This window comes from Eulemur rufifrons, chromosome 30 (genome assembly GCF_041146395.1).
Source record: "Eulemur rufifrons isolate Redbay chromosome 30, OSU_ERuf_1, whole genome shotgun sequence".
Taxonomy (NCBI): Eukaryota; Metazoa; Chordata; class Mammalia; order Primates; family Lemuridae; genus Eulemur; species Eulemur rufifrons.
Genome location: NC_091012.1, coordinates 105,741,145 through 105,766,890, shown reverse-complemented (window position 1 = coordinate 105,766,890; position 25,746 = coordinate 105,741,145). Strand labels below are relative to the sequence as shown.

The 25,746-nt window shown below is 38.3% G+C and overlaps 1 non-coding gene across 1 annotated transcript; it reads left to right on the top strand.

Moving 5' to 3' along the window:
- The first annotated feature begins 19,713 nt into the window (after positions 1–19,713).
- Positions 19,714–19,830, top strand: LOC138379216 (U5 spliceosomal RNA). Its single transcript, XR_011232000.1, has one exon. It is a non-coding gene; the product is annotated as a U5 spliceosomal RNA (small nuclear RNA).
- The last annotated feature ends 5,916 nt before the right edge of the window (positions 19,831–25,746 follow it).

The window sequence follows — 25,746 nt, the reverse complement described above, 5'->3', positions numbered from 1 at the left end:
AAGGAAAATGAATGGAGTATAAAGGGGTAGTGAGGGTGTTGTGGGATGTAATGGTAGGGGACTTTGTAGCTGGAGAGCTCTGGTTTGCCAGTGAAATAAGCCATGTTTGTCATTCATTCATTCATGTTTATTGTGGCAGTACTTTGTTAGGCACTGAGGATATAGAAACAAGACCCAGTATCTCCCCTTAAGAAGCGTACAATCTAGTGAGGCAAACCAGGGTAGCAAACACAATATTCCAAGATGTACATGATATAGATGTAACACTGGAAGTAAATAATCATTTTTACCTGGAGGAGAAAAGGGGCATCAGGGAGTCAGGAAAGGCATCTTTGAAGGTCAAAGTTTTAAAAGATGAATAGAAGTAGAGGTAGATTTACTGTGAACCTAATGAATCTTAAGCTTCAGGTCCCCTCACATGCCTGGGCACTTGCCAAGGCCCTAGGAAGGTATTCATATGGTTGAATATTTTTGTAAAATTTGAAAAAGTAAGATATTTTAAGTACAGCTGGTTAAGACCTCATATTGGTCAGGGTTCTCCAGAGAAACAGAACCAACAGGATATATAAAGAACGAGCAAAAGAGAGATTGTAAGGAATTGGCTCATGCGATTATGGAGACTGACAGGTCCTGAGATTGGCAGTCAGCAGGCTAGAGCCCCAGGACAGCTAATGGTGTGGTTCCACTTCAAATCTGAAGGCCTGAGAATCAGGAGAGCAGATGGTGCAAATTCCAATGGGGCCAAGAGAAGACCCATGTCCCCACTCAAGCAGTCAGGCAGGTGGAATTTCCTCTCACTGAGCCCTTTTGTTCTATTCAGGTCTTCAATTGACTAGGTGAGCCTCCCCCAACCCCCACACATTAGGGAGGACCATCTACTTTACTCAGTCTACTCATTCAAATGTCAATTTCATCAAGAAATGCCCTTACAGACACACCCAGAATAATGTTTGACCAAATGTCTGGGCACCCTGTGGCCCAGTCAGATTGACACATGCAATTAATCACTGGAGGCATTGGAGTAATGTTGGAATTTTGAGGACCCAACTAGGAGGAAGTTGAGTTGGGGTTACATTTAGTTTGGGTTTAGTGGGATATAACTTGTTGAGTTGTATGAAGTCACTTCTGTGTATAATTAAGGTATTGTTAGCCATCCTGATGTAGGAATAACTTCAAGGAATATCTCTACTATTCAGTATGTAGACTCAGCATTGTGATATGCAAGTTCAGGCACTAAAGTTGTATCATAATATGAACATATTCTGGTATCCAGCACCACAATTATGTGGGTAGTGTAGGGAAAATTTTGTGTTTCAATGGAAAACTGTACATTTTCTAGGAGATACTGCTCTGGATTATCAGTTTCTGATTTGGGGATAAATTGTAGATAACCAATAGCAATGTAAAATAATGTTTATCTAAAGAGCTGCAAATCCTGTCCTATTTGCTAGATCTGGTAGAGGTTCAATTGATTTCCCTAACCTCTGTAGAAAAAGCAGTTTTGCCTTCATTGCGTATTTATTTCAACATTCTTTTACTCTATATAAATCTGTGGTTTTTTTGCTTCTCTTTTGAACCAGTTATAACATCTGCCTGCTTGCCTTATTGATTGAGTTAAATAAAATCTTTAACATGTGTTCATTTTTATACCTGACTGAGAGTAATGTTTTTACCTTTATTATTTTGAAAATTGTCTGTTGACAATATTGGAGGTCTTCCACCGAGACACCAAGTGGATTTATCTAACAGAGCCAGGGAAACTTCCTCACCAGAGAAGTGCACTTCATGAGCAGTTTAAGTCCAGGCATGTATTTTTTCGGTTCCCAAAGGTGAAGTGTTGACTCTGTTTTTCTAACTTTAGTTTTTCTGCCTACTAATTTTGTATTTTGTTTTTGGTTTGTTTTGAGCAGATAAGTTATTCCTCATTGCTGACAGCAATGATTGGGAATTTGGTTGTATGGTCTGACCATTTGGAGATCTGTGTAAATAGGGTAATGGTTCATAGAGATCTAGTCTTTGTTAGGTGACAGACAACAGAGAATCTGCTTTGTCCATCTTTTTGTTTGTCTATTTTGAGCTTGAGTCAATTAATTTTATGTCCACAGAAAAAGATAGCAACTTTTTGACATTTCAATCAGTGAGTTTTTGTGTTTCTACTTGTACTCTTGACTCATGGCTAAAATGGTAGAATTGAAGCTGTAAGCTCTCTCTGTGTCTGTGTGTAATATGTATTTGTAATTTGGAAAGGCCTTTATCTTTCTTTGTGTGAGTGTGTAATGTTTTCCTACCTCCAGATAGTATTAATAATACTAGATTATAAAGTCTCTTAAATTAAAAGATCTCTGTTCTGATTGACTTATAAAAATAAATAACCACTTATAGAAATGGGATATTCCCCAAATTCCCAGAAAATAAAGAAATTGAACTTCTGATACCTCAATGTGCTAGAATGAAAAATTTCTTACAGAAACTAACTAAAAAATGCTTAAGAATTCAATTTTTTTAAAAAAGAAAATTACATGTAAAATGACAAATGAGGCCTATTGTTCAAAAATTAAGAATTTCAAGATAGTCACAGCAGAGCATTTTTTTTTTGAGACAGAGTCTCACTCTGTTGCCCACTAGAGTGCTGTGGTCATCATAGCTCACAGCAACCTCAAACTCCTGTGCTCAAGTGATCCTCCTGCCTCAGCCTCCTGAGTAGCTGGGACTACAGGCATGTGGCAGCACACCTGGCTAATTTTTCTATTTTTAGTAGAGACAGGGGTTTCGCTCTTGTTCAGGCTGGTCTTGAACTCTGGAGCTCAAGCAATCCTCGCACCTCGGCCTCCCAGAATGCTGGAATTACAGGTGTGAGCCACTGCACCCAGCAAGAATCCAATTTTTTAATTTAAGTAAATCTTTGGCAAATAAGGATAGTTTACTACTTTTGGTTTAATAAAAACAGCTATCTATTCTCTGATTTATCAGCATTAAGTATAATATAAACATACACTTTATTCTACTTAGGTTATGTTCTTCTTAACTTAATGATATTTACTGACCAAATAAGCTAGCTACGTAATGTTTAAGGTTATGAAAAATGTAAATTTGTGTTTAACCAAATTGATACATTATTCTGACAAATTTTATTTCAATAGTAATTATGCTTTGTAATATGTCCACTGGAAAATAATTTCCAAGATGTTTAGGAAATTAAAAATAGGATTGATATTAGATTGACTTAATTAATAGTCATTCATTAGATACCTGGATCATTTTTAAGTAAGACAGAATACTGAAACACTGATTTTTAAGCATAATTTTAAGTTTACATGATTTTGCTTTTTATTTTTATGCTATGAAAGGCTATATCTTTGGGTCTGTGAATTTAATGTGTTAATTTTTGCCACATTGATATTAATTTATTTAAGGGACGTGTGTGGCTACAGAAAGTTGTGTTATGTGCATTAATGAACTCTGTAAGTCTGCTAAAATGCTGGTGTGTGATAGACAGTTCCTAATTATTCACTCCCCTAGTTTTCTATGTGAAATAGAAGTTGCTTTGGTTAATAGTTATAATGAAAATAAGTGATTGAGTCTATACTCAGGAGTAATAGTTTCAGAGAAATACACTTCTGCACATGCTTCTGGTTTTTAAGGAAAAGAATAGTTTTGTCTTAAAAGCAGCAGTTCTCAGAGATTTGTTGCTGTTTTGTTGTTTTTGTTTTGTTTTGGTCTCCAAAACTCTTTACATTCTTCAAAACTTATTGAGGATCCCAAAGAAGTTGTTTGTTGTTTTTCTGGGTTATAACTACTGATATTTATCATATTAGAAATTGAAAGTAAGTAATTGTTTAAATGCATGAATACTTACTGATTCATTTGAAGATAGCAATGATGAACACATTGAATGTTAACAGCATCTTAGTATTGTTATTAAATTGGTTCTGATTTTGCAGGAGATCTGCCCTAAATTAAGTTGTCAGTTTATTCCAGAATGTGAACAAGCCTAACAAAGGGCAAAACTTTGAACATGAATTTTAATTGCCTTGGTTTAGTTTGTAACACTTGAGTCTGAAAAGCTATGAATTATGTAAAAATCTTAGTAAAGTTTGCTCAGTTTTGATACACTTGAGTCTTTGGTTTACTGCTTGGCTTTACCTACATTATGAACTGTTCCTTTTTCTCTAGAAGACAATTGTCTATGCTCAATGTTGACTTTATCATGCTTTTGAGCATTTAAGAAAATGAACAAAACTTCCTTACTTATTAAAGAGCTAAAATTTATTAGCCATGATAAAATCTATATATTTAAAAATGTTTTATTGTCACTTTGGTTAAATAGGTAATGAGGTATGGTTTCCCAGCCACTCATGATCCCATCCTTATAAGTGTCCAAATCTTCTCTGATAACTTTTTTATTTTTGCCTTCTCTAAACCAAATCCTTAAAAAAAAGCAAATAAAACTTTCAGGCTACCTTTTTACACCTAAAAATATCTTTCAGATTCCCCAGAGGGCTCCTGGAAAATTACAAAGATTTGTTTTTTCACCTTATAAAAAAGATGTGTTCGAAATAATTGGGTTTATTTGTTATTATTGATAAGTTGCATGGGAAGAGTTGTCAAATCAGAAGAGGTGCTCAGCTTTCTCTAGGTTAAATTTTCACAGGTAAAATGTTTTTAATAAAAACATTTCAGAAATTGGATGCTGTTTTGGAAGTTCCTAGAAATTTGTCAATGCCCTTGCTCTCTAGAATATGATTCTGTTTACCAGAGTCCTGAGGTTGCTTTACTTGATGATATGAGGCAACAACAATATAGTGTTATCAGCCATAATTTGGGGTATAATTTAAAAATGCTTACTTGGCCACAGCCCTTCTTTTTAAATATGAATCTAGGCTAGTGGTTTTCAACTGATTTACTTATGGAGTTTAATAAAAATGCAGATATCTAGGACCTACTCCAGATTCATAAAGTCTCTTTACTTGATATTCTTGGTAAATGCTTGCTATATTCACAATATGTTGTGTCTCAGGATTATTTTAGTACATTGCATTATATTATCATTATATTATTATTGTATTATAGTAGGAATGGAAAGGGTGTAATATCTTTCTTCACCCATCATAAGGATCACTGCTGACATTCCTGTGCCAAAAAACAGGTTAGCAAAAGAAAAGCATAACAAATTTATTTAATCAAAGTTTTACATGACACAGGAGCCTTCAGAAATGAAGACCCAAAGACCCAGGGGAAAATGTCTATTTTTGTGCTTAGGTTTGATGAAGAATGGACAGCCATGTAGAAACGTGATTGGACAAAAGGATGTGATCTAATGGTAATAGACTGAGGGAAGAAACTCAGCAAGGCTTGTCTGTTCAGATTCTTCGTGGCCTCTGTGCAGCATTCCTTCCTCCTGGGCATAGGGCAAGACCCTCTGAAATGAAGGGCTTCAAGGGAGAAGAGAAAAGGGGGAAAGTGACCTTTCTAGGTTTATGACTTGTTTTGGGGAAGAAGAGTTCTAGTTACTATGACTTGTCTTGGGGAAGAGGAATTCTGGTTTCTATGACTTGCTTTGGGGGAGAAGAGGGGCAGGAGACAAGAGGGCAGGAGAACAGAAAGGGAGACTTTGCTTCTGAGGACTTCAATGTCCTTCAGTTCAAAGTACTCAGCATGCTAAGGCATATAATGTGGGGAACCTGAGGCCTCAAGGCCACATGTGGCCCTCCAGATCCCCAAGTGTGGCCCTCCGACTGAATACAAACTTCACAGAACAAATCCATTTATTCAAAGGATTTGTTCTGTAAAATTTGGTTTCAGTCAAAAGGCTGTACTCAAGGCTCCAGAAGGCCACATGTGACCCCAAGGCCACAGATTCCCCACCCCTGTGTGGGTATAATGTTCTGAGCCCTGATGTTAAATTACACTTTACGCCTCAAGAATTGTTCTCTGCAAAAATATGTTTGTACATTTTTATAAATCAGATGTAATGTTCATTATCTTCTTTGAAAATAGTTTTAAACATTATGCTTATAGACACTTTGTCTAAAACTTTTTGGATTAGCTTTATTATCTTATTTTTCATGCCACAGAAATAAACAAAGTTCCTTGTCAATTGCATTATTCTTGTTATGAACTCTTGTCAGATCTTTCACTTTTGAAAATTATCAGTAGCAAATTAAATGCAGCTATTTTAAGTCTCTGTCAGCTACAGATAGTTTTGTTGTTTTATTCTGATGCTTCACTGAAAGCTCTGCAATCGGCACAGGCCAAAGTTCTTATCCTCAACAAAGAAGAATGTCTCAGAGCCCCCCTGGACAAGGACTGCACTGGGTACTTTAAACAACAGACTCTTGGGTTGGCAGTCTTTCTTTGACCAAACCTTAGTCAATCTCCTTTGAATCCTCTTTCCAAGTAGGCCTTAACCTTTGGACTTCCTTGTCTGTCTTTGTACAGCACAATTTTAGCAAAAATCCACTAAGTCAGATTAGTGACAATCCTCCAACTTCAATATCTGATCTCTCTTGATAGCTGATCAAATTCCTCATCCTCCACCATCCCCCAGGTGATGTCTGATCACCCTGGCCTGCCTGCAGCAAGAATTCTGTCAAGTTGGTTTAGCCAGAATCCCCCTTACACTTGATATTTCCTCTTAGTAATTTTCCATCCACTGACCTCTCATTTGTTTGTGCTATATTTGTAATTATGCACAGTTCTACACGGGAGTCTCTTTTACTCTATTGCAATAGTTCTTATAAAATCCTTTTTTTTTTTTTTTACTGCTTTTCTAGTTTTTCTTTTACAGTTAGAATACAGGCTTCTTATGGCATCACTTAGAAAAATTTCCCACTGTACTGATTGGCTGAGTCAGTTGAGAGGTAGATGAGTTCATAAGACTGCTAACTTAAGATCTAGAGGAACAAGAATTAATTGCATGGGATCAAATACATTGATAAGGGATGATGGTAGCTTTGTTTGGAATATTACTGATTCTATTTTAATATTCTATTTTCTATTTATAAAGAAGTCCTTTCTCTTTATTCTTAAGCTATCTGTAACTCATAACAATTTGGCAGACACTGCTTTTATAAACTGATATGAAAAATTTATAAATGATATTTTATTCTCTCTGCATGACCCCCTTCAGAATTCAGAAACCCTTACTGAGATTTCTTACTTTTCATAGCAATATCATTATTTGCATAGGTACAATAAGAATTTGTCTTTTTTAAAAAAAACAACCCAGCATATAATTGAGGAAAAATTGGTTATGCAATCATGGCCTTCCTTGAAATGTCAAATTTGAGAATGATGCTCATTTCATCAGGCGTGGTCAGCCAATTATAAGGAATTAAGGTTGACTTTATGGAGCCAATGCTAGCAAAGCCCCCTGGGGAAAATTGGCCTAGTATTTGGCTTTTAGGGCCCCAACCTTATAGGTAGGTGGTAAGGAAGGTCACTACCTGGAAATCCTAGGAAACTTCAGATAATTTGGGAGGCCCTGAGAAAAGAGATACTTGCTCAAATTTATAGGTACTGCAGGTGAACCATTGTGGCCTGGGTTTCTTGGCATGGCTTCCTAGCCTCAGGACATGCTATTCCAAAATATGGCACTTTGGCATTTGAGAAAATAGCAGAAGCAGGAAGCTCTCTCAGACTTTCTCCCGCCCTTCTCCCCTAAAGCAGGCCATAAAAAATTCTCTGACTTTTCTTTAAAGTAGGTCATAAGATCCTCATGTGAAAGATACCTTCCTTTTATACCTGAAGGAAAGAAGTGTTTTTAATCTCTGAAGTCACAGAGGCACAGTGAAGAAGCTGAAGAAACAGGCCTTGCTAAGTTCTCTCCAGTTTATTACCATACCCCCTTTGTCTAATCATACTTCTACATGACTGTCCTCTCTTCATTAAACCTAAGCATAAAAATACACAGGTTTCTCTGTTTCTTTAGGTTTTCATCTCTGAAGGCTCCAATGCAATGTAAAACCTATAGTAAATCAATTTGTATGCTTTTCTTTTGTTAACCTATATTTTTTATTATAGTGCCACGAACCTAGTGATGGGAAAAAATATTTCTTGTCCCATACAACAGCAAATAATAAGAGGCTTTGAAAAGTCCAGTCTGAGATTCCTTATAAAAATTCCTAGGAAACTTAAGAAGGCCTATTTTGTGGTCAGTTAACCCTCTTGCTGCACCTGTGTAAATAATCAGGCCAATCCTAATAAGACCAGCCTTATTTGGTGATCAATAATAATCTTTCTTTGAGATTACTTTTAGTGACAAAGGGGGTAGATTGTAGTGGAAAAAGTGTGCCTCAGTAGAAAACTATGCATTGTCTATAGGACACCTCTCTAGGTTATCAGATTTTGATTCTGTGGGAACTACCGTAAGACTCTGTAAATCATAAATAACAGATAGCAACACAAATAATTGTTGCACAGAGACATGTCAGTTGTGTCCTGTCCTGTAGAGGTTCAACTGACTTCCCTCTGCCACTGTGGAAAAACCATTTCTGCCTCCATTTGCATATTGATTTCAACATTCTTTTACTCCATATAAATTTGTGCTTTTTTGACTTTACCTTTGAATAGACTATAACATCTGCCTGGTTCCTTTTTGATTGAGTTAAATAAAATCTTTAACAAGTGTTCATTTTTGTAATTGGGATAAGAGTCATGATTTTACCTGTTTTGAAGAATTGTCTTTCAATATTAGTGAGGAGAAACAAAGTTTAAAGTGTCCAAAGTCAAAAGCTAGTCAGATGTGTCAATTTGTGTGTGGAGGATTTTGTTCTTAATGGTGTCTTGTCAAAAACAGAAATTTTCTCCTAATTAGTAAGTACTTAATGATGCAGTAAATACAGCCATAAATGAGCCTTGGAAGTGTGTCATGCTGTTAATTAGTAATAAAAATTGTGTATCTTGGGGGAGGGATTGTGATGTTTGTAGTATATGCTTTCAAATTTATATGGTACATGTTTTAAAATCTGTAATTTGGTGGGATATGTTTCCCAATTCTAAATAAATATTTACTTCAAATTATGCTCTTACATTTCTTAAAGGGGGCCCCCAAATGCATAGTAAGACTTAGGCTCCACAACACCTGAATCGCCAACCCACCCCAGCCATGCATTTTTTTTTTAAATGTAGACTTTTGAAATTTGAATTGGTTATGAGTGCTGTCCTTTTCCACTCTGACTTTTCTCTGTCCCATTTCCCCTGTGTCCAGTAACGCTGGAGTTGCTGCAGTAATGTTAGGAATCCAGCTAAGGGGAAATTGAGTGGGGGACATATTTAATTTGGGTTTCATGGTATATAATTAGGGGTTTCTGGGGTACTTTTGTCAAATAAAAAACAAATCTGGACTTGGTAAGGTGAGACTTTACACAAAAGGATTATTGTTGATGACAGAAGGAACTATTGCACTAGGGGAAAAGCTCTGAACATAAGATCTGCAAGTGTCTCAAGGATTAGGCAAAAACGGTTTTTCTTTTTTTTTTCTTTTATAGAGAGGAGTAAACAAGGCCAGAAAGAACCAGGTGTGGTGAAGTGGGATTAAAAGGTGGCTTGAACAGAGAGGAAAACAGAAATTATTTTACCCTGAGGCCAGCCTATTCTTAGGGAAAGCTGTTGTCTGGCTCACATGAGGATGAGCCTAAAATCAGATGCTTTAAGGAAGAAGGAAAGATTAATCCAAACTTTGGCTTACAATTGTTTTGTTCTGATTCATGAGTGGGGTCAAGCAGTTGAGCTAATCATCTGTGAGGCAAAGAATGGGAATTTGGAGGGTTTGTGTTTGGCCTTGTTATAGATAGACAAGGGGGCATGTGTGAGTCTTATCCAAGTCATATAAGGAAGGGTAGTTCTTGGTGGTAAATTGTTTCCTGGAACACAAAAAGATGGTGAGATTTGCTAACTATCACTCTTTTCTAGGAGCACAGGGCTTGGGTAAAATTCAACATTGTTAATTTAAAAAATTTTAATTGACACACAATAATTGTCCACATTTATGGGATACATGTTATATTTTGATGCATGTATACAATACGTAATGATCAAATCAAGATAATTATCATATCCGTCACCTCAAACATTTTTCATTTCTTTGTGTTGGGAATATTCAAAATCCTCTCTTCTAACTATTTGAAAATACAGAATAAATAATTAACTATAGTCACCCTACAGTGCTATAGAACACTAGCATTTATTCTTCCTGTCTAGCTGTAACTTTGTATCCCTTAAGCAAACTCTCCCTGTTCCCCCTTCACCCCAACCTTCCCAGCCTCTAGTAACCACTATTCTACTCTCTACTTCTATGAGAGCAACTTTCTTAGCTTCCACGTATGAGTGAGAACATGTGGTATTTGTCTTTCTGTGCCTGATTTACTTCACTGAACATAATGTACTCCAGGCTCATCTATGTTGCTGTGAATGACAGGATTTCATTCTTTTTTATGGCTGAATAGCATTCCATTGTGAATTTATTCCACATTTTTTAAATTCATTCATCTGTTGATGGACACTTAGGTTGATTCCATATCTTGGCTATTGTGAATAGTGCTGTAATAAACAGGAGTGGAGATATCTCTTTGACATACTGATTTCCTTTCCTTTGGATATGTATACCCAGCAGTGGGATTTCAGGATCATATGGTAGTTCTAGCTTTAGCTTTTTGAGGAATCTCCGTACTGTTTTCCATAATGGCTGTACTAATTTACATTTCCACCAACAGTGTATAAAAGTTCCCCTTTCTCTGCATCCTTGCCAACATTTGTTGTTTTTTGAACCACAGGGTCAAGTTCGTCATTCTTTGCAGCATAGCATAGAGATTAAGAACAGAGATTCTTATGCCAGACTGACTAGGTTTGAGTCCTAACTTTTGTTTGACTTTGGGAAACTCACTTAAGCTTTCTGTGCCTTGGTTTTTTAATGTATAAAATGGATCTATCAATAGTACCTATCTGGTCAGGTAAAACCACCCAAAATTAGTGGTATACAAAACAATTTTTGTTAATATTATACTTGCACATTTTGTGTGTCAGGAGTTCAAATGGCACAGTGAAGACAGTTCATCTCTGCTTCATGATGTCTGGGGTCTTAGCTGGGAAGATGTGAAAGGCTAGGGTGACTGGAAGGGGGGAGCTAGAATCATCTAGTGGCTTCTTCACTCACATGTTTGACTCCTGGGCTGGGATTGTGGGAGCATGGGTTACTTACCAGACCACCTCCATGTAGCTTCTTCATGTGGCTTGGATTTCTCACAGCCTGGAAGTAAGTGTCCCATGAGAATCAAACAGAAGCTACATGGCCTTTCATGACTTAGCCATAGAAGTCATGTGGTATCACTTTTGCTGTACTCTATTGGTTAAAATAGTCACAAGTCCACCAAAATTCAAGGAGACGGAATATGGCCTCTAGCTCTCAATGGGAAGACTGTCAAAAATTTGGGAGACCAAGTTTTAAAATGGTCATACCATCTCATATGTTAGTTGAAAATTAAATGAGTTATTGTATATAAAGCACTTAGAACAGGGCCTGGTTCAGTATGAATTTCAATTAAGTGAATGCTTTTATTAGTAGTATTTGCAGGAAAGAGTTTCCTTTCCTAAGAAGATTTTTGACAGAGGAGAAGGTAGAGTTGGGGATAATATTGAGGGAATGACCCCAGGTGGGTGTATGCAGAGAGGGAATGAATGGTGACCTCCCAGGATGGGGCAGGGAAAGTTTAGATCATAGCAAGGTCCTCAGCAGAGTACAAACCAACTTTATTCAGAGTGAGCAAGAAGTAGAGGGAGTTGGACTATAATTTCTGATAAAGAGTAAAGTAAGCCATGATATTGATGACTTGATAAACCCATAGTATACAGTGTCAGGGTGGTGAGGAGAGAGAGGCCCAGACTGGAGCCATAAGCTATTATGTGTAATTGACAACACAAGTGGGCTTGATGAATGTTGGCTTCTCCTCCTTGTGGATGAGGTCAAAAAGCCTGGAGTCTGGAAATATGCCTTGCTTTCTCCTTCCCCAATCTTCAGAGAGACATTGGGGAATTTTTAATGCAACATGATTGTGGAGGACCTGGGTTTCCTTTGGTAGAATTATAGGAGAAAGTGAAACGAGGAGAGATAGTTGCTCAGATTCCACAGTGTATATTGAAGGTTGTGAGAACAGACAAGGGCCCTATACCCCTGGGCAGAGGTTGCCTCATGGACTCTAGCACTCTCAGGCAAGCCTAGGCAACAGACGAGAAAAGCAAATCCCATGGTGACACATTGTTATAGGTTTGGCTGAGGATATAGAAAAAAATAGAAATGTTTTTCTATCTTCTCATCCAACAATCAACACTAAAGACTTCTGTGACCTCTGGTCACCAAGAATTGTGTGGGGATTTCTCCTCACCAACAACCAATCAATCAGTTCTGCAGTGGACACCCATTGGGTGTTCTCTAAATCAATTCCATTCTGACACTATCTACCTAGAGATAGTGTCAGATCTCAAAGGTTGAGGGCTCAGTCCCAAAAGGTTATGCCCTTATTTCTGACACCAATTGCAAGTTAGGGCTTCTGGAACTTCTGACTCACCAGCTATAAATCAAGGTTCCCATGACCCCCTCCTGGTTCTATAAATTTGTTTAGCTCACAGAACTCAGGGAAATACTTTATTTGCATTTAGTGGTTTATTATAATGGATATTGCAAAGGAAACAGATGAAGAGATACATAGGCTGACATATGGGGGAAAGGATGTGGGGCTTCTATGTCCTTTCCAGGCACCCCACCCTCCAGGAACCTTCAAGTGTTTAGCTATTCAGAAGCCCTCCCCAACCCAGTCCTTTGGGTTTTTATGGAAGCTTTATTATACAGGCATAATTGATTAAATCATTAGCCATTGGTGATCAACTTAACCTTCAGCCTCTTCTTCCTTCCCCTGGGGTTGGGAAATGACAATGGGTACAGGGGTTTCTTTTTGGGGGTATTGAAAATGTTCTGTAGGCTAACAAACATATGAAAAAATGCTCAACATCTGTAATAGACAGGGAAATGCAAATCAAAACCAAAATGAGATATCACTTATCTCCAGTGAGAATGGCCTTTATCAAAAAGTCCCAAAACAACAAATGTTGGTGTGGTTACAGAGAGACAGGAACACTCATACACTGCTGGTGGGACTGCAAACTAGTGCAACCTCTGTGCAAAGAAATATGGAGATACCTTAAACAGGTACAAGCAGACCTACCATTTGATCCAGCAATCCTATTATTTGGCATCTACCCAAAAGAACAAAAGACATTCTATAAAAAAGACATCTGCACTCGAATGTTTATAGCAGCACAATTCACCATTGCAAAGATGTGGAAACAACCCAAGTGCCCATAATACATGAGTGGACTAATACAATATGGTATATGTATACCATGGAGTTCTACTCAGCCACAAAAACAATGGTGATCTAGCACCTCTTGTAGTATCCTGGATAGAGCTGGAACCCATTCTACTAAGTGAAGTATCCCGAGAATGGAAAAGCAAGCACCACATGTGCTCACCATCAAATTGGTATTAACTGATCAACACTTAAGTGCCCATATAGTAATAACATTCATCGGGTGTTGGGCAGATGGGAGTGGGGACGAGGGGATGGATGGGTATATACACAGCTATTGGATGCAGTGCACACCACCTGGGGGATGGACATGCTTGAAACTCTGACTCGGGTGGGGCAAGAGCAATACACGTAACCTAAACATTTGTACCCCCATAATATGCTGAAATAAAAAATAAAAAAAGAGAATATGTTCTATAATTAGATAGGGGTGAATATGCTAAAAATCACTGAGTTGTACATTTTAAAATGATAACTTTTACGCTATGTACTACTCATGCCTCAGTTTTTCTGGTGACTAGCCCCCATCTTGAAGCTACCTAGGAGCTGCTGGCCATCAGTCAGTCATTAACATACAAAAAGACACTTATCATTTTCAAGATTTCAAGGATTTGGGGAGTCAGGAAATGTAGATGAAGAAAGAATGTATAGAATGTATATTTCACAATATCACTGTCTGGTTCCCTAGAAGCAGAGCCTGCAACTGGCACTCTAATGAGTAATTTTGGGGGAGAAGGGGAGACTAAGGGAAGCAGGACGAGGCAGTAGAAGGAAGTTGAGCAAGGATATGGTCTGAGCTGGAGTCTAGCATCAGCCCTATCCTGTGAGGAAACTTCTGAGCCTAAACTGCATCCTGAAGTTGATACCACCTTGAGGCAAGAGGTTGTTTTTTTGTATCCCTCTGTCAGTCCATCATTGGCCAGTTAATCATTGGCTGAGATCGGCCTCTAGAGTAGGGGAGTCGTTGGCAGAGCTTCCTCGTCAAGATGTTTCCCATTTGGTTGAGGGCAGTTCTTCAGAGAAGGGGACAGCTGTGAATCGTTACCAGCTAACACTCGTAGGAGCCAGGCTTTGGATGTACCAGGCTGCAAGGCATCTGGGTAGGCACCAACAGCATTCACTATAGACACCTATCTTATTTTGCTTTTATCATCTTTCTACAGCTGTTGAGACTTCTGGCACACCCAAGAATAGTTGTAGGTAGAGGACAAACCCAGGAAGCAGAAGCCTTGGGAAGGCAGTGTGGTAAAACCAAGTTGCTTTCTCTTTAAGAACTCCTTTCTTTTCCTCTGTTTGTATCCATCCATTTATTAATCCATCCATCCATTTATTTTGCCTCCTTCCTACTGTTAATGGAAAAACCACCAAACACTGTAAAATAATTTAAAGAGGTTTATCATGAGTTAAATATGGGTGACCATGGCCTGGAGCTTCACAATCTTAACAGTTCCTGAGAAAGTGCACCTGAGGCAGTCAGGTTACAGTTTGGTTTTATACATTTTAGGGAGACAGAAATTGCAGGTAAAATCCGAAATCAATACATGGGAGGTATACATTGCTTTGGCCCGAAAAGGTGTGACATCTTGAAGTGGAGTGGCTTACAGGTTATAGGTGAGTCCAAAGATTCTTTGATTTGTAATTAGTTGAACAAATAAAGCTTTGTCTAAAGGCTTGGAATTAGTAGAGAGAGATGTTTTAAGATAAGAAAGTCTGTTAATCATAGAGCAAGCCACAAGGCACTGACTCAAAGTGATCTGTTAAGTCAACTGATAGCCTGCAGGAGTGACTTAACTTTTGCCTTGCATAGCCTTAGGTGCTGTTTGCAATTAGTCTAAACTCCAAAACTGAGAGGATATAATGATGTCTGACCTCCCTTCCCTTCATGGTGAGGAATTCAATTTTAAGTTTTTTTCTGGGGTCCTCTTGGCCAAAAGGGGGTCTATTCAGTTGGGGGAGGGGAGCTTAGGATTTTATTTTTTATTTTACCCTACCAATGAATGTATTGCTTGCTATTTGGTTTTTAAAAACTCATAAAGTGGTGCTGACTCGGGAAGGGGGGGTGGGGAAGGGAGGGATATATACCTACATGATGGGTGCAATGCGCACGACCTGGGGAACAGACACACCTGGAGCTCTGACTTGGGGGGGAAAGGCGGTACAGGAGCAACCTATGTAACCTGCAATTCTGTATCCCCCATAACAAGATGAAAAAACAACAACAACAACAAAAAAAAAAAAACTCATGAAGTAGAGAGTAGAATGATGGTTACCAGAGGATGAGGAGGATGGGGGGAAGGGGGGAATAGGGAGAGGTTAGTCAATGATACAAAGTTGCAGTTAGATAGGAGGAGTAAGTTCTGGTGGTCTATTGCATGGTAGGGAGACTACAGTTAACAATAATATATATTTTAAAATAGCTAGAAGAATTTTGAATGCTCTCACCACAAAGAAATGATAAATGTTTGAGGTGATAGATATTCTAATTACCCTGATTTGATCATTACACAATGTATATAACAGAGAATGGCCTGAGGAGAAAGAAATTTTCTGTCTCTTTAAAACTCCTCTACTCTTTTTGGGAACTACAGCCTGGCCTGCCTCCCTGAGGCAGGTTAAGTCCTTTGTTAAGAGATAAGTCAGCCATCCCAGCTGGCACCAGCCCCCCAGGTGAGTAGCTGGCAGAGTTCATAGGCCTTTGTCTTTGGCAGAGATGGGATGATTAGAATAGTTAACCGCAATAGCCTAGCACTGAGGGGCCCTCCCTTTAAAAGCTCTGTATTTCTGCTTATGTTCAGGAAATTTGGATTTTGAGCTACCATTTTTCCTCCTTTACTGGCAAAATAATAAAAATCCTCTTTCTTCCTCCCTAAACCACTTGTTCTTATTCTTCTAATGTGGCCTCAAGCATAAGTGCTGAGTTTTTGGTAACCTGTATGCATGTATCAAAACATCACACTCTACCCTATAAATATATACAATTATTACTTGTCAATTAAAAACAAAATAAAGCTTAAAGAAACTGTATGAAGAGGGAAGGAGAGAGAGATATATAAACAGAAAGAGACAGATAATCCTAAAAATAAAGTTGTTTGAGTTCACCTACTGAAAAAGCTAAGTTGTGTTTTAGTCAACTCCTCAGCTTCCTTAGTTTTTACTCCTTTTGTTTATTTTCATTTTGGAGTAGGTCTTAAGTCTTTATCTTGGGGTCAGGAAGTATAAAAACCTTAGACTATGTGATTGTGCATGCAAATACTAGAGAAAGAAAACTTTGATCCGTTAATAATTGTGAAATATTTTTTGGCCTAAATTCTTTTTGGAACAAATTAGATTTTTTAAATCATAACTTTATTGAGTTATACTTTTACATACCATAAAAGTTATCCTTTTAAACTGTACAACAACTCAGTGGTTTTTAGCATATTCAGAGTTGGTTAACCATCACCACTATCTAATATCAGAACATTTGCAACACCCCAGAAAGAAACTTCGTATCTATTGTCACTTCCCATTGCCTCTTTCCCCCAGTACCTGGAAACCACTAATGTACTTTCTGTCTCTATGGATTTTTCTATTCTGATATTTCATATAAATGGAATCATATAATATGTGGTCTTTTATGACAAGCTTCTTTCACTTGGCATGTTTTCATGGTTCATCCATGTTGTAGCATGTATCGGTACCTCATTCCTTTTTATTGTTGATTAGTATTCCATTGTATGAATGTTCCACATTTTATTTATGCACTCATCAGCTGATGAACATTTGGCTTGTTTCTACTTTTTGGCTATTACGAATAATACTGCTATAAACATTTGTGTACAACTTTTTGTGTGGATATATGTTTTTGTTTCTCTTGGGTATATACCTGATAGTGTAATTGCTGAGTCATATGGTAATTTTATGTCTAATAATCTGAGGACGTACAACACTGTTTTCCACAGTGGCTGAATGTACCATTTTACAATCCCAGTAACAATAAATGAGGATTCCAATTTCTCCATATCCTCATAGCACTTCATATTATCTGTCTTTTTTCTCTTTAGCCATGCTGGTGGGTGGTAAGTGGCACCTCATTGTGGTTTTTATTTGAATTTCCCAGATGTTGAGCATCTTTTTATGCGAACTTTAGCTATTTCTATATCTTCTTTGGAGAAATGTCTATTCACATCAAATCTTTTGCCCATTTTGTTAATTGGGTTATTTGTTGTTTAATTGTTTAGTTGTGAGAGTTCTTTATATATTCTGGGTACACATCCCCCATCAGATATATGATTTATAAATATTCTCCAATTCTGAGAATTTTCTTGTCATTATTTTGATGGTGTTCTTTGAAGCACAAAAGTCTTTACATTTGATGAAATCCAATTTATCTATTTTTATTTTTTCACTTGTGCTTTAGTTGTCATATCTAAGAAAACATTGCCTAATTCAAGGTAATGATTTACCCTTGTTTTCTTCTAAGGGTTGTATAGTTTTACCAATTACATTTAGGTGTATGATATGAGTTAATTTTTGCATATGATGTGAGGTATGGGTTCAACTTCATTCTTTTGCATGTGGATATCCAGTGCCATTTGTTGAAAAGAATATTTTTGCCCCATTGAATTGTCTTGGCACCCTTGTTGGAAAATTAGGTTTTAAATAAATACATCACATATGAGAAAGAACAGTATTGAAATATAATAGAAAAACACATATAGAGCTTATTTCTCAGGTCAATGGCCAAACAGATATCTTTTGAAAGGGTCCATTCACATGCTAATGGTTTTGTCTGTACAATTTACCATGTGTATGCACCACATTCTTGGAGATGCACAGAGCAGCAAGATCTTTCTAGTTGTTTCCTAAGATCTGAGCCTGAACCTGTGCTGTTCTGGCAGGATCTCAATTCCCTTCTTTGTAAAATGGGGATACAATGATACTTTATACTATCATTGTATAGATATGGAATGAGGTGATGAGATAACATGCTCAGGAGAGTTTTTGATGTTTCTTAGGTGCCCCTAAATATTAGTTCCATCCCCATAACCTGAGCTCCCATCCTGGTGGGTCCACTCACATAGGATGTCCCTATACCTTTCCCCATATACCTCCCAACCCCAGTGGCCTTCCCCTAGGAAGCTATTTCAGGAGAGTTTGTCTGGTTTGTCATGTAGTGGTTCTGTGACCCAAGAAACCAAGATGGAGTCAGATGGAACAACATGTGCACACCTGTGTGACTCCTGTCAGAAAGGCTGGACTTATGAGGTAATAACAGTGGACCTGCTTTGTAGCCCTGGAGGTAAGTCCAAATCAAGTCTTGATTTGAAGGTTTTGGTTAGTTTCTGTAACTCTATGTTACTACTCCAACTTCCCTGGCTATTTTCCCATCTATCCTCATTTAATCCTTTTACTCTAGAGCAATTAGAGGGTTCAGCAATCTCCCTGACATGTCTGACACATGGCTTTCTTCACCTTACCACTGTGTTCCTGCTCTTTGCATCTTCCAGCACTTTGCCCCAGGTGCTGAGCAAATTGTGCAGTCAGCTTGGATAATGCTCTGAATCTGTCAAGAGGCTTGCCTCAGCAGCTCAGGGTCCTGGTGGAGTATTAGCATGAGAAAGGGCTGCTGAGATCTGAGACAGGGTCTGAGGAGGAATTAAGGGCCAGCATGGGTAGCAACGTTGTAAAGAGCATCCTGAACATACAGGATTTGCAAAATTCAGTGGACATTAGTTGTGACTTCCATTTTAATATAAGTATGTTTCCAAAAAGCTATTTTTGTAGTCAACCACCCCATCTCTTTTTGTCAAAGTGACTCAAAGGGCTGATATGCCGTGTGTGTGTGTGTGCTTGTGTGCACACACACGTGCACACACGTGTACTTGTTAATAATAAATGCTTTCTTCTTCAATCTGTGATTGTGTATGACTCTGGGAGGGAGGAAAGGTCTGATGAAAATTTTAAATTCATAATTAATTTAGCTTCAAGTTATGCAATAACAAGCAGTTTGCTCTAAAGCAGGATTTCCAGGTTATATCTCTGAAAAAGGCTTTTTTCCTCACAAGTGAACCAGCTGGGGTGCTTCAGCATAGTGCTGCACAGCTTGTTCCAGAAGAAAGGACACTGAGAGCTTTGATGAAAGTAGACATTTTTCTTTGTCTTTTTGATTTTTCTTTTTGCCAGATAATATATTTTTAGTCACCAATCAAGTTACATATGCCAGCAATCACTTTCCATGGGAAACAATTAATTGAATAATATCTCCTTAGGAATTTTGAGGAAAAGATATTCAACCATATTTAGGCTGATTTGAATGGACATTTGAGTAGAAATAGAAATCTCAAAAAGACAGCCATAAAAACTTTATAAATATACACTCTGTTTTCTCTTCAAAAGGAATAAATCTTTCTCCTTTTACTAAAGACTTCCATGGAGAGGAACAGTTATGAGTTGGTAACCAAATTTTTTGAGGTATTGCTCAGGCAAGGCTAAGTATTTGAGAAAAAAGAAAAAATAGATCAAAGAAAAACTTTACAAATATATGAAAAAATGAAGTAGCTCCAAAGAACCCCAATGTTTTTCTAGCTCCTTTCAAGTTAAAAGGACCTATAAATATTAACTTTTGGTCTTTGTTACTTTCTGAACCTAAATTGTGAGTCTTCATGGATATGGGAGCAAGAAATCCTTTTTAAGGCTAAATAGTGTATGATGCAGACTGTGTGTTCTGAGAAGTGGAGCTCCTGAGTGTGTGTCTCTGGAATGGTTCTTAACACATGTTGATTAAAGAATCAGTGTTTTCTAAGCCTCTGGATCATAAGAAAGTCACAGTGGACTTTCTTATTAGAGACATTAGTAGAAGAAAGTACTAATCAATTGGAATCATACATATAGTCTCTTGACAAATATTTTAGTACCTGCTATGTACCAGGCATTTTTAATGGCATTAGATGTTCAGGGTTGAATGAAGTTGGCAATGTCTCTGCTCTCAATAGTGATTGTTAACATTTGCATAGTGTTTATAATGTACCAAATACTCTTATAAATGCTTTAAACATATTAACTCACTTAATCCTCTTCAAACCCTATGGAGAAGGTGCTATTATTATTCCTATTTATAGGTGAGTAAACTGATACACAGAGAGACTAAATAACCTTACCCTAAGGACACAGTTAGTGTTGGGCTGGTACTCAACCCAGTCTGGCTCCTAAGGCTGGGCTCTCAATTGCTGGACTACACCACCTCTCAGGGAGCTAGCTTATCCTTGAGAAGTGGGGAAAGACAGACCATAAACACATAAACAGGTAAATCAGTAAGATAACTAAAGATCCACAGAAATAACCTGAAGTAAATAGAAGAACTAAGTGTTCTTCAGAAGAACAACCAGGATATTCTGACCAGTGGCAATCACTTAAGACAAATCCCTTTGGATACATCTGGGAATGAAAGGAACTAGACTAGTTTTCTAGGGCTGCTATAACAAAATACCACACACAGAAATTTATTATCTCATGGTTCTGGAGACTAAAAGTCTGAGATCAAGGTGTTAATAGGGTTGGTTCCTTTTGAGAGCCTATTCCATGCCTCTTCCCTAGCTCCTGGTGGCTTGCTGGCAATCTTTGGCATTCCTAAGCTTGTAGAAGCATCACCCCATCTCTGTCTTCACGTTCACATGGTGTTCTCCCTGTGTGTGTGTGTGTGTGTGTGTGTGTGTCTCCAAATTTTTCCTTTTTATAAGGACGCCAGTCAGTAATATTGAAGTAGGAGTCACCCTTTTTTGGTATGACATGATATTAACTAATTACATCTGCAAGAACTTTATTTCCAAATAAAGTCACATTCTGAGGTACTAGGGGTTAGGACTTCAACATACAAATTTTTGAGGGACGCAATTCAGTCCATAACAGGAACTCAAAGAACGCAGTGCTGATGGTGCCTCACAGGCAGTTATTTTAAGAGTCTTGCTGTTGGTAGGATCTCCTAAGGGAAATGAGCTGAAAGGCAGAGTTATCTTTGAACAGAAAGGCCACAGCTGAGTGAATGAATGAACAAATTAGCTTTGTCTTTGAAGCTGATATGACAGATTTACCAGGGGCCTGCACTTGGGATGTTGTTTCAGCTGGCCTCTAAATGTGCTGGTTCAGCCACATTTCCTTCCTCAGTTCTCTTTGTGAGCAACAGTCAGCACTCATGAGGGTAGGGACCAGGGCCAAAGGGGTAGTCTGAGGGGTGACTGGCCTCTGGGGATCAAATGCTTTAGCTTGTCACTCACGAGCCTCTGACTCCACTTGGCTTAGGCAGATGGAAAGGAAGAAAGCAGTCCAAACCCAGAAGTTTGTGGATAAGGTTGTGGTTGGAACACTGAGATTTTTCACAAAAACAATGTCTTATGTGACTGTGAGCCTACTATTAGCCCTATGTCTTAGTCCATTTGTTTTGCTAGAACAATATACCTGAAATTGGGTAATTTATAAATAATAAAAATTTATTTCTCATGGTTTTAGAGGCTGGGGAGTCCAAGATCAAGGCACCAGCAGTCTATTGAGGGCAGTTCTTTGCTTCCAAGATGATGCCTTGTTGCTACGTCCTCTAGAGGGGATAGATGCTATGTCCTCACATGGCAGAAGGGACAAAAGGCACAAACTTGCCCCCTCCAGCCCTTCCAGCCCTTTTATAAGCCCCTCCATATAGGAGGGCAGAGGCCTCAGGGCTTAATTACATCCTAAAGGCCCCCCCCTCTTAATATTGTTGCATTGGGGATATTTCAACATGAATTTTGGAGGGGACATAAACATTGAAACCATAGCACCCTATTAGCCCACCTGTCAACCAAACTATGGCACCAAAGTAAATACAGTGAATCTGAGTCTGAACAGGAGGCCACAAGAAAAATGAGCTAAAGGCAGAATATGAGTTTCCTTTCATTTTTCTTGATATGGAAATGGCCCAGAGAATTACAAATACTGTCCTGGAACACCTTTAACATCTTCCCTGCTGCCACCTCCTACTCCCCCTCCCTTTTTCTTCAGCACAGTATGTGTTCCCACTGGTCTTGACATTCTCCTAAGAGTGTTCCTTAAATGGCAATTGTCCTCCTCCCCAATTAAATCTCCCAGTCTCTCAATGAAGAGCAACACCTCAGACAAGGATTCAGATTAATAAAGTCGGGCAAATCCACTTGAATGCAGTAATTGTCAAACTTGGCTGCACATTGGAATTGCCTGAGGAGTTTAAAAAATACTGATGCCTGGGTTTCACTTAAAGAGAGTTTAGTTTAATTGGTGTGGAGTGTGGCGTGGGTGTCAGGAGTTATAAAGTTCCCCAAGTGAGAGCCTTGGAAGAAGGTTATCATCAACCCTCATGGATCTGAACAGGTTGAAAAGTTAAACTATGTGACAAAGTGAATTTGATTTTGGTAGCTTTCAGCTGGAGGCCAGCTGGGGCAGGGGTAGGTACAGTACTTTCTGTCAATAGGAATCCCATGTGAGTGAGTTGGTGGGCCTTTAGGGTCACATATCCCTGGAGCAGTGTTCTTAATATATCCCTACATTGCATGGCTTCCCCTCTATTTCTGAACCCATTAATTTTCTAAATCAGCTTTTAGGAGATTCTGGGGCTCTGGAGTTTTGATGGTGGGCATGAGTATATGTGGATGTGTGGAGGAGGGAGGCAGGTTGCAGTGGCAGGCAAAGCTACAGATGTTTCTGTGGCTGGCTTGTTTGATAGTCAGGTGTTTACATCAGGGGCTTTTTGTGTAGCCTAAGCAAACAGTGGAGGATAATCAGTTCGTATACCTTGGGAATCAACTAAGGTGGAAACCTCCACTTCAAATCAGAGTCTCTCAAATCACAGATGTCTAGCTGATATAAAGAATAAAAAATTATCCTCTATAAATGAAATTAAATTTGGATTGGAACTGGGAATCAACTAAAAAGGGCTGGGATCCTAAGAATAAGGGCTAGTAATGTCAGGTAGGAGCAGGAGGGAAAGGGAGATTGGGTTTGCTACTGCCTTTAATTAGCATCTTCTTCAGTGCTGTGAAGAAGGGTTACATGGAACATTAATTAAATTTGCAGCTGATGCTAAATTGGGTTACATTCCAAGGGCCAATGAGACCTAGGAGTAGCACACAAGAGCTGAGGAAGGACAAAAACAGGACTCTTCTGAGGAAAGCATCCTTTCCGAGCTGGAAGCAGTGCACTCAGTGGACACAGGTCCTCCAGAAGAGGACAGTGCCAGAAAGGACCACGAGATGGTACCAGACAAAGTCTGGGACAAAAGCCTGCTTCTAGTGCTCTTTCATTGTGAATATCTGCTTGTTTCTTTGAAAGGTTTTGTTGTTGTTGTTGTTGTTTTCCCCTAGAAATTATCTTTGTGGGCTACAATGTCATAAAGCCTTGGCTCTCCATGGGTGATCCCTGGACCAGCAGCTTCAGCATCACCTGGGTACTTGTTGGAAATGTATATTCTCCGGTCCACACCAGACCTAGGGAATAAGAAACTGCATTTTAACTGTGTTTTAACAAGCCTAACCATTGATCTTATGTTCACTCAATTTGAAGAACCTCTGTAATAAACACTCATGCCAGGCACCAAAGAAGTAGATCTTCTCTGGGGGCAGCTGTTTCCCCCTGACTGGACATTTATATTAGAACAGTTTTAAAGAATTTCAGGCCCCTTGAAATGGTGCTTTAGTTATTACAGCCCTGTCCATGGGGTCTTGGCCCAGAGAGCTGAAACCAGGAATAGATGCTGATGTGATCTGTATTCATTTCAACTCCTGTCTGGGTCAGCCCTGAATGTGAGAGCTGGAAGGGGCCTGGAAATGACCTTGTTCTAGCCTCCCCATCTTCAGATGAAGATGTAGAGAGACAAAGTGTCTTGCCTGTAGTCATCTGTGAATGTAAAAGTATGTAGCCTGGTTCCAGTGTAGGAACTTCTTATTAGGGCCAAGTTGGGACAGGATTCTTTGTCTCTTGACTCCTGGTCCAAGGGCTTCCTTCCTCCCACTAGAGGGAAGTGATCTTCCAGTTGTTTAATGTAGGTGTTCCAGGAGTCTCAGAGTGTCTTAATTCCACATTGGTCTGTGACACATCTATGGGCTGATGGAGGGGGTGATGGGAAAAGGATGGTTGTGCCATACTTAGGTTCTGAGACTTCTCTTGCTTTTATGACAAGGTTGGTTCCTTCTACTCAGCAAAGGGAAATCACACACACTTCTTAACAGAAGTACTTAGTTCTGCAACTTGTCATTACACATTTTTTCGAACAGGAAAAGAATATTTTTTAGTGTAGTTCATTGTATTCCTTTTTTTAACATTTCAACTAAGTTTACTCTTTATTCAATCTTTTTACAAAAAATTGAAATATTAAAAAGGATAACTTAAAATATACAAGGACATTAATAGATGAATCTCTATAAGGAAAAAAAGAAATAGGATGCAGAAAAATGTTCAGCTTTTTGAATAATTGAAGAAAAGCAAATATATCAAGTAATATGTATCAAATGTTGATATCCTTTTCTCTTGTTTATTGCTTGTGCTTTATGAATGGTTTCCCTTTTTGTGTTATTTATAGTGTTAATAGTAAAAAATGGAAACCAACACCCAATGTTAGAAGAATGACTATGTAAACTACAGTAAATAAGTTCTTTTTTTACTATTTCAAAATACTATGGGCCATTCTTACTGGAGATAAGTGATATTTCATTGTGGTTTTGATTTGCATTTCCCTGATTGTTAGAGATGTTGAACATTTTTTTCACATGTTTCTTAGCCATTAGTCTATCTTCTTTTGAGAAGTTTCTGTTCATGTTCTTTGGCCACCTTTTAAAAGGGTTATTTGATTTTTTTCTTGCTGATTTTCCTGAGTTCTATATAGATTATAGCTATCAGCCTTTTATTGGATATGTAACATGTGAATATTTTCTCCCATTCTGTAGGTTGTCTGTTTGCTCTTGTGATGGTTTCCTTGCCTGTGCAGAAGCTTTTTAATTTGATCAGGTCCCATGTATTTATTTTTGTTGTTGCTGTGATTGCTTTTGGGGTCTTCTTCATAAATTCTTTGCCTAGGCCAATGTCTAGAAGAGTATTTCCAATGTTTTCCTCTAGAATTCTTATAGTTTCATGCCTTAGGTTTAACTCTGTTATCCACTATGAGTTGATTTTTGTGAGAGGTGAAAGGTGAGGATCCTGTTTCAGTCTTCTACATGTGGCTATCCAGTTTTCCCAGCACCATTTACTGAATTAGGATTTTTTCCCCAGTGTATGTTTTTGTCTGCTTTGTCAAAGATTAGATGGCTATATGAGGATGGTTTTATATCTGGGTTCTCAGTTCTGTTCCATTGGTCTATGCCTCTGTTCTTGTGCCAGTACCATGCTGTTTTGGTTACTCTAGCATTGTAGTATA